We start from the raw sequence: 10,254 nt of genomic DNA, 5'->3' as shown, positions 1-10,254 counted from the left end.
ACTCAAAATAGCCTAGAATTTCTGTTTTCAAAGTGTTAATAAAACCTCCCAGGAAAACGTTCAAGGAACCACCCTGTAACCTAAAAATAAATGTTCCCAGAACAGGTTAATTTTTCACTTCTGTTCTCAGAACATGTAAAAAACATTCAGTTTAAAAGAACATTCAGTTTTGCCAGTCAGGAAACATATGGCTTTGTTCGCACAACCAATGTAAGACCAAAAACATATGTTCCCACAACTTCTAAGGAACCAAATGTGCTAGCTGGGTAACCACTTACTAAACGGTATTTGCTGTCACCACTCTGTGAAGTAGCCTAGTCTACCTACATCAAGCGGGAACGCGGAGCCAGAATTTCGCAATCGCTGCCAGTCCAGTCCAGTCTAGTCTATGCTCGTTCTGAGGAGACAGAGCCCAGGTACAGATAGAAAAAACAATCAAACAGACACTGAAGCTGAAAGTGGATTGCTGCTGTAGGCTACTTTATGCATACATGACACAGCGGATATTAAAGGTGAGATTGAGATTCTATTGTTGTCGTGCATATTGTAATGTATGGTAGGCTATATTGATTCTGTAAATAATATAAACTTCTTTATCCGATATGTCTACAAATGTTGCAATGCGTAGGCTATCAACATTAGGCTAGGTGAGACAATGTTAGGAAGAAATATCATACACTCTGTCTCGAGCCTGCAGCGCTCTGTTGGCTTGGTGCTTTGTCCTTTCTCCGAAAATAATGTTAAAGGAAATGTAAACCATGCGTTATCAGACCGATTGCGGAATTAAAACATTGATTGCCCTCTGATGGACATACATCTTTATTTTTCCCACAAATCATTTAGCCTAGATTTGAAACTGTACCTTTTTTTTGCATATATTCCAATTTCGTTTACAAATACGTTTATAATGCAATGCATTGATGGGTGAGGTCAAAATGAAACTACATCGATATTTTTCTTTTTTGAACGCTGATAACTATTTCGAATGTTCTACCCTGTTCATAATTTGATGTAATAATTGTGTTATGCAGTTGTTTTACAGTCTTTTTGTAGTTGCTTGTAGGCTATTTGACTTCAGAGACTACTCCGCTCTATATCCCCGTTTCACAGACAGAGAGAAAAGAGAAAGCTGGACAGACAATGACATAATAGGTAGGCAACTGGATAAAGATTTTTGCATTGTCTTTAGTCCATCGCATTATTTCCGTATCGCTGGTATAGAGCCTCTTTTGTAGACAGCAAGGCAGGCAGTGATTGTGGATGTAGGATATTGACCCTTTCAATGTGTAGGCCTAAGTGTATATAACTTTTATCTAGTTTTTGGAGGGCAAAGAGCTTGTACTCCTTTCTCTTCTTCATACACACACACACACACACACACACACACACACACACACACACACACACACACACACACAAGTGGTGCGCGCGTCAGCTGTTTGGTCACCCGCACCCCACCCGCAATTGCTAATAACCCACCTGCAACCGCCTGACTAGGCCTATACTGTGCATTCGGAAAGTATTCAGACCCCTTGACTTTTTTCACATTTTGTTACTTTACAGCCTTATTCTGAATTTGATTACATTTGTCCCCCCCCTCCACACACAATACCCCATAATACCAAAGCAAAAACAGATTTTTAGGAATTTTTGCAAATGTAAAAAATAAAACTTTAAATACACATTATACAATGCCAGTCAAATGTTTGGACACACCTACTCATTCAAGGGTTTTTCTTTATTTTTACTATTTTCTACATTGTAGAATAATAGTGAAGACATCAAAACTATGAAATAACACATATGGAATCATGTAGTAACCAAAAAAGTGTTAAACAAATCGAAATATATTTTATATTTGAGATTCTTCAAAGTAGCCACCATTTTCCTTGATGACAGCTTTGCACACTTGGCATTCTCTCAACCAGCTTCATGAGGAATGCTTTTCCAAAAGTCTTGAAGGAGTTCCCACATATGCTGAGCACTTGTTGGCTGCTTTTCCTTCACTCTGCGTTCCAACTCATCCCAAACCATCTCAATTGGTTTGAGGTCGGGTGATTGTGGAGGCCAGGTCATCTGATGCAGCACTCCATCACTCTCCTTCTTGGTCAAATAGCAACTTACACAGCCTGGAGGTGTATTTTGGGTCATTGTCCTGTTGAAAACAAATGCGCAAACCAGATGGGATGGCGTATTGCTGCAGAGTGCTGTGGTAGCCATGCTGGTTAAGTGTGTCTAGAATTCTAACTAAATCACTGACAGTGTCACCAGCAAAGCACCCCCACACCATCACACCTCCTCCTCCATGCTTCACGGTGGGAACCACACATGCAGAGATCATCCGTTCACCTAATTTGCCTCTCACAAAGACACGGCGGTTGGAATCAAAAATCTCAAATTTGGACTCATCCGACCAAAGGACAGATTTCCACCGGTCTAATGTCCATTGCTTGTGTTTCTTGGCCCAAGCAAGTCTCTTCTTCTTATTGGTGTCCTTTAGTAGTGGGTTCTTTGCAGCAATTTAACCATGAAGTCCCCTGTAGCTCAGTTGGTAGATCATGGCGCTTGCAACGCCAGGGTTGTGGGTTCGTTTCCCACGGGGGGCCAGTATGAAAATGTATGCACTCACTAACTGTAAGTCGCTCTGGATAAGAGTGTCTGCTAAATTACTAAAATGTAAAAATGTAATGAAGGTCTGATTCACACAGTCTCCTCTGAACAGTTGATGTTGAGATGTGTCTGTTACTTGAACTCTGTGAAGTATTTACTTGGGCTGCAGTCTGAGGTGCAGTTAACTCTAATGAACTTATCCTCTGCAGCAGAAGTAACTCTGGGTCTTCCTTTCCTGTGGCGGTCCTCATGAGAGACAGTTTCATCATAGCGCTTTATGGTTTTTGCGACTCCACTTGAAGAAACGTTCAAAGTTCTTGAAATGTTCCGTATTGACTGACCTTCATGTCTTAAAGTAATGATGGACTGTCGTTTCTCTTTGCTTATTTGAGCTGTTCTTGCCATAATATGGACTTGGTATTTTACCAAATAGGGCTATCTTCTGTATACCAACCCCTACCTTGTCACAACACAACTGATTGGCTCAAATGCATTAAGAAGGAATGGAATTCCACTAATTAACTTTTAACAAGGCACACCTGTTAATTGAAATGCATTCCAGGTGACTATCTCATGAAAATGGTTGAGATAATGCCAAGAGTGTGCAAAGCTGTCATCAAGGCAAATGGTGACTACTTTGAAGAATCTGAAATATAAAATATATTTTGATTTGTTTAACACTTCTTTGGTTACTGCATGATTCCATATGTGTTATTTCATAGTTTTGATGTCTTCACTATTATTATACAATGTAGAAAATAGTAAAAATAAAGAAAAAACCTTGAATGAGTAGGTGTGTCCAAACTTTTGACTGGTACTGTAAGTATTCAGACCATTTACTCAGTACTTGTTGAAGCACCATTGGGAGCAATTACAACCTTGAGTCTTCTTGTGTATGACGCTACAAGCTTGGCACACCTGTATTTGGGGAGTTTCTCCCATTTTTCACTGCAGATCCTCTCAAGCTCTGTCAGGTTGGATGGGGAGCGTCGCTGCACAGCTATTTTCAGGTCTCTCCAGAGATGTTCGATCGGGTTCAAGTCGGCTCTGGCTGGGCCACTCAAGGACATTCAGAGACTTTTCCCGAAGCCACTCCTGCGGTGTCTTGGCTGTGTGCTTAGGTTCGTTGTCCTGTTGGAAGGTGAACCTTCGCCCCAGTTTGAGGTTCTGAGCGCTCTGGAGCAGGTTTTCATCAATAATCTCTCTGTACTTTGCTCCGTTCATCTTTCCCTTGATCCTGACTAGTCTCCCAGTCCCTGTCACTGAAAAACATCCCACAGCCTGATGCGGCCACCACCATGCTTCACCGTAGGGAAGGTGCCAGGTTTCCTCCAAATGTGATGCTTGGCATTCTGGCCAAATAGTTCAATCTTGGTTTCATCAGACCAGATAACTTGTTTCTCATGGTCTGAGAGTCCTTTAGGTGCCTTTTGGCAAACTCCAAGCAGGCTGTCATGTGCCTTGTACTGAGGAGTGGCTTCCGTCTGGCCACTCTACTATAAATGCCTGATTGGTGGAGTGCTGTAGAGATGGTTGTCCTTGTGGAAGGTTCTCCCATCTCCACAGAGGAACTCTGGAGCTCCGTCAGAGTGACCGTCGGTCCCCTCCCTGACCAAGGCCCTTCTCCCCCGATTGCTCAGTTTGGCCAGGCGGCCAGCTCTAGGAAGACTCTTGGTGGTTCTAAACTTCTTCCATTTAAGAATGATGGAGGCCACTGTGTTCTTGGGGACCTTCAATGCTGCAGAACATTTTTGGCACTTGTTACGAACCCCGTGGCTCTAAACATCTAGGGTGGATGGACATGAGACCCGTAACATAAATTCATGTAAATTATAAGTGTGGCATGGAATAGTGAGAACAAATAAGACACAACTACCATGAACTACCGTCAAACACAAAGTGTTTATTTATGAACACACGGTAAGGGTTTGGGAAAAAGGGCTGAGCAGGACCCAAGAAATGAAACAATAGTGTAAAACCCCCTAAACTGATCTAGCCTGCCTGAAGAACCGCTAGGCTACTGCTACCATACAAAAATACAGTGGGTGGTCCGCTCAGGTCTAACTGGTGTTTATAGACAGATTTCTTCCCTACGGGTAATGTACGCCCAAGGGCAACTAGCTTAAACCCCCTTTTCCCAAAAACACACAAAACTACTAAACAGGGTACTCAGCAATTAAATAAGTACACAGGATATAACAGTATCCACACTCAGGTAAAGAAATATATTCAAATAATGTTACCAATAGGGTAACCAACAACTTAGTGCGTACACAACACACAGGACACCACCGTGTCCATACTCACATATGGCAAAAAGTCTCTCTCTCTCAACAAACACAAGTCTGGTTTTTATAAAATGGGATGTGTGATTGAACAAACGAATAACAGGTGGTGCAATTAACAGGAATGTTCACTGATTGGTCCAATCAGCAGACACCTCAACGACCACCAATCAGGAACATACAGGACACCTGTGATTAGGGCAGAAAGAGTAGGAACACACAAAAACACAGGATACCTGTATCCGTAACACTCCCACCCTTAAAAGAGCAAACCAAAATGGTTTGCGACACACGTACTATCACAACACCCAAATTCACAAATCATCCTATCGGGATAACAAAAAAAAACCTAGATCATTACACACGAGACAAAGCATCTGCCAACACATTATCCAACCCCTTTTCGCAGAGGAATGGCCTCTGGGTACCTGGTGGCCACACACATAATTGTCAACATAAACTGGTTACCAGATTTTGTTTTTGGTAATGGTCCAACACAATCAACCATCACATGTTCGAATGGTTCACCTATGGCCGGTATGGGACAAAGAGGCGCGGGGGAAATAACCTGGTTCGGTTTCCCAACTACTTGACAGGTGTGGCAAGTCCGACAGAACTGAGCCACATCTTGTTTTAAACCAGGCCAAAAGAAATGTCGCAAAACACGATCATAAGTCTTGGTGACTCCCAGATGTCCGGACCACTGGTGATCATGAGCGAGGGATAAAACATTTTGTCGAAAGGCTGTAGGAATCACTATTTGGTAAACAGCATTCCAATCTCCGCCAGCGTCAACATGGGATGTCCATTTACGCATGAGGAGATTACCATCAATGAAGTATGCCATGTTTTTCTTCTTTAGCTCGTCTTTTGAGACAACACTAGAAAAACATTTAGCCAGGCTAATGTCAACCTGTTGGTTAGCGATCAGCTGCTCACGAGTAACTGGTAACTGTATTGCTTCAGCAACAAGTTCCACATCCTTCTTCCTTTCTCTGGGCTGTTGGTCAGACTGCACCAGCTTACCAGAGGTAGCACTCGAACTATCCTCTGGGTCACACTCTCTGAATAGAATCGTGTCTGACAAATCTACCACTTCACCCACTTGTCGTGCTTGAGCACGTGTGACAGCACAAGCGGGAACACATCTGGATAACCCTGTGCCAGCTCCTCGGAGAGAGACTGGTCACTTTTATCCAATACCTCCAATATGGGTATTACCTTTCCTCCGGCAATATCGTTGCCCATTATAAAGGTCACCCTTTTACTGGCAACATAGGGACGTACGCCCACTCTGAACAATCCACTGACTAACTCAGAGTGTACGTTCACAAAGTGCAATGGCACTGGGACGAAACCCATTTCAATTCCTTGTACTAACACACTGGAACCACAATATGTATTACTGGACAAGGGCAACACATCAGCTAGTATGAACGACTGCGCCGCACCAGTATCTCTGAGGATTCTAACTGGACGCTGAGACGCTTCATCATCTGATATAGAAACAAACCCCTCAAAAATGAACGGTTCATAACTGTGATCTGGGACAGGGACTTTCAAACCACATTCACTATGAGGCTTCTGTCTTGATTCCGGCCCTACAACCGTGCGAATCAGCCCAACACCCGTTGGCGGCCTGGCGTGCTGAGGCATCCCCGGTTTGCGTTTTTAGCAGAAAGCAATCATTAACTATATGTCCCACCTTATGACAATAGAAACAGTGACGCACATCTTTTGGGCGTGCTGGATGTACTGCTGGTCGACTAGGATTAAAAGTTAGCAACTCCGCAGCCCGGCTCTCCGTACGAGCCGAAAACACGCTCTTATGCGTCAACACAAACTTCGTCTGCCAATACAGACGCTTCCGACAGTGAGGATACTTTCTGTTCGTTCAGATAAACTACAATGCGTTCCGGTAAGCAATTTTTAAACTCTTCTAACAAGATTAACTCCCGTAGAGAGTTAAAATCAGTTACCTTACTTGCACTGTGCCATTTGTCAAACAGATTTCCTTTGTCTCTAGCAAACTCCACATAAGTCTGAGTAGGAGACTTTTTATGAGACCTAAATCTCTGTCGATATGCCTCAGGAACAAGCTCATAGGCACGAAGAACAGTAGCTTTGACCACTTCATAATTCAAACTGTCTTCAAGAGGTAGCGCTGCCAGAACCTCTTGGGCTTTACCTGTTAGCTTACACTGAAGTAATAGGCACCATACCTCGTCGGGCCATTTCAATGCTACCGCTATACGCTCAAACACACTGAAATAGGAATCAACCTCTGACTCCCTAAACACAGGTACCAAGGTGATCTGTCTACTAATATCAAATGTAGCAGACGACACCGCTGGTGAGGCTGGCTCACTAGCAGGCATAGTATGAGCAGAGACTAACCTCGCTGTTTCTGCCTCTAGTTCCATTTTACGCATCTCCAGTTCCATCTTACGCGTCTCCAGTTCTTGATCAAGCCTACGCGTCTCCAGTTCCATCTTACGCGTCTCCTGTTCTGCCTCTAGCTTACGCGTCTCCTGTTCTGCCTCTAGCTTACGCGTCTCCTGTTCTATCTTACGCGTCTCCTGTTCTGCCTCTAGTTCCATTTCACGCATCTCCAGCTTGTCTTGCCTGATTTGTGCCCGCTCTTCCGCCTCTATTTGGAGCCGTGTCGAGCGGACATCCATCCTGGCATCACTGTCAGTCAGTGGGGAGAGTGGGTCATAACGGGGCAATGTGGCTGGAGCCTTAGCCTCGTCCTCAGACACTGATGGGCTTACAGGAACAGCAACCACATCCCCTACAGGAGCAGCAGACTCAGGCGGCGGTAACTCAAGCACTCGCTCGTTTAACAATATCGCTAACACTACTTCCCTAACTTCTGCTTTCACTAAACCCCTCGGTATGGGTACAGAAAAGTGGTCAGCCAAAGCCTGTAGATCCACTCTACGGCAATTATCAAAAACCTCCCACGTAGGGTTTTCCAAAAATGCCTCCAACTCAAAAGTAGCCATCCTACTAGCAACACGAGCCGTCGACTACTGAACACACAAAAAAAAACAGGTAGTTACAGCTGCTAAGCTCAACACTGAACCAGACACTAACTAATTTACATGAGTAGCATGGGATAGATAGGATCCCAGACGAGCCCCCACTTTATGTTACGAACCCCGTGGCTCTACACATCTAGGGTGGATGGACATGAGACCCGTAACATAAATTCATGTAAATTATAAGTGTGGCATGGAATAGTGAGAACAAATAAGACACAACTACCATGAACTACCGTCAAACACAAAGTGTTTATTTATGAACACACGGTAAGGGTTTGGGAAAAAGGGCTGAGCAGGACCCAAGAAATGAAACAATAGTGTAAAACCCCTAAACTGATCTAGCCTGCCTGAAGAACCGCTAGGCTACTGCTACCATACAAAAATACAGTGGGTGGTCCGCTCAGGTCTAACTGGTGTTTATAGACAGATTTCTTCCTACGGGTAATGTACGCCCAAGGGCAACTAGCTTAAACCCCCCTTTTCCCAAAAAACACACAAAACTACTAAACAGGGTACTCAGCAATTAAATAAGTACACAGGATATAACAGTATCCACACTCAGGTAAAGAAATATATTCAAATAATGTTACCAATAGGGTAACCAACAACTTAGTGCGTACACAACACACAGGACACCACCGTGTCCATACTCACATATGGCAAAAAGTCTCTCTCTCTCAACAAACACAAGTCTGGTTTTTATAAAATGGGATGTGTGATTGAACAAACGAATAACAGGTGGTGCAATTAACAGGAATGTTCACTGATTGGTCCAATCAGCAGACACCTCAACGACCACCAATCAGGAACATACAGGACACCTGTGATTAGGGCAGAAAGAGTAGAAACACACAAAAACACAGGATACCTGTATCCGTAACAGCACTCTTCCCCAGATCTGTGCCTCGACACAATCCTGTCTCAGTGCTATACGGACAATTCCTTTGACCTCATGCCTCGGGTTTTGCTTTGACATACACTGTGAACTGTGGGACCTTATATAGACAGGTGTGTGCCTTTCCAAATCATGTCCAATCAATTGAGTTTACCACAAACTCCAATCAAGTTGCAGAAACATCTCAAGGATGATCAACGGAAACAGGATGCACCTGAGCTCAATTTTGAGTCTCATAGCAAAGGGTCTGAATACCTATGTAAATAAGGTATTTTTGTGTTTTATTTTTTATAAATGTGCAAAAATGTCTAAAAACCTGTTTTTGCTTTGTCTTTTTTAAAATACATTTTAGAATTAGGCTGTAACGTAACAAAATGTGGAAAAAGTCTAGGTGTGTGAATACTTTCTGAATTTCTGTATGTGATAAAGTGAAAATCTAAGGATTTTGCCTAATTTAGATGTTTATGCTTATACTTTCTGACATTTTGGTAGGCTATTTGTTAGTCAACTTGTTTATAATTTGATACATGCAGCTTCTCTTCTGTCATTACAGTGAGGGAAAAAAGTATTTGATCCCCTGCTGATTCTGTACGTTTGCCCACTGACAAAAAAATTATCAGTCTATAATTTTAATGGTAGGTTTATTTGAACAGTGAGAGATAGAATAACAACAAAAAAATCCAGAAAAACGCATGTCAAAAATGTTATAAATTGATTTGCATTTTAATGAGGGAAATAAGTATTTGACCCCCTCTCAATCAGAAATATTTCTGGCTCCCAGGTGGCTTTTATACAGGTAACGAGCTGAGATTAGAAGCACACTCTTAAAGGGAGTGCTCCTAATCTCAGCTTGTTACCTCTATAAAAGACACCTGTCCACAGAAGCAATCAATCAATCAGATTCCAAACTCTCCACCATGGCCAAGACCAAAGAGCTCTCCAAAGATGTCAGGGACAAGATTGTAGACCTACACATGGCTGGAATGGGCTACAAGACCATCGCCAAGCAGCTTGGTGAGAAGGTGACAACAGTTGGTGCGATTATTCGCAAATGGAAGAAACACAAAAGAACTGTCAATATCCCTCGGCCTGGGGCTCCATTCAAGATCTCACCTCGTGGAGTTGCAATGATCATGAGAACGGTGAGGAATCAGCCCAGAACTACACAGGAGGATCTTGTCAATGATCTCAAGGCAGCTGGGACCATTGTCACCAAGAAAATAATTGGTAACACACTATGCCGTGAAGGACTGAAATCCTGCAGCACCCGCAAGGTCCCCCTGCTCAAGAAAGCACATATATATATGCCTGTCTGAAGTTTGCCAATGAACATCTGAATGATTCAGAGGAGAACTGGGTGAAAGTGTTGTGGTCAGATGAGACCAAAATGGAGCTCTTTGGCATCAACTCAACTCGC

General features: G+C 43.1%; 1 protein-coding gene across 2 annotated transcripts in view; it reads left to right on the top strand.

Moving 5' to 3' along the window:
* The first annotated feature begins 318 nt into the window (after positions 1-318).
* Positions 319-10,254, top strand: part of LOC121549964 (E3 ubiquitin-protein ligase RNF152) — a 76,130-nt gene continuing 66,194 nt past the window's right edge. For both annotated transcript variants that reach the window (XM_041861992.2, XM_041861993.2), the window contains exon 1: positions 319-512. The gene's annotated coding sequence lies outside the window, so the exon portion shown is untranslated. The remainder of the gene's footprint in view (positions 513-10,254) is intronic.

This window comes from Coregonus clupeaformis, chromosome 34 (genome assembly GCF_020615455.1).
Source record: "Coregonus clupeaformis isolate EN_2021a chromosome 34, ASM2061545v1, whole genome shotgun sequence".
Lineage (NCBI taxonomy): Eukaryota > Metazoa > Chordata > Actinopteri > Salmoniformes > Salmonidae > Coregonus > Coregonus clupeaformis.
Note: the sequence above shows the minus strand (reverse complement) of the source record. Positions and strands in the feature narration are given on the sequence as shown.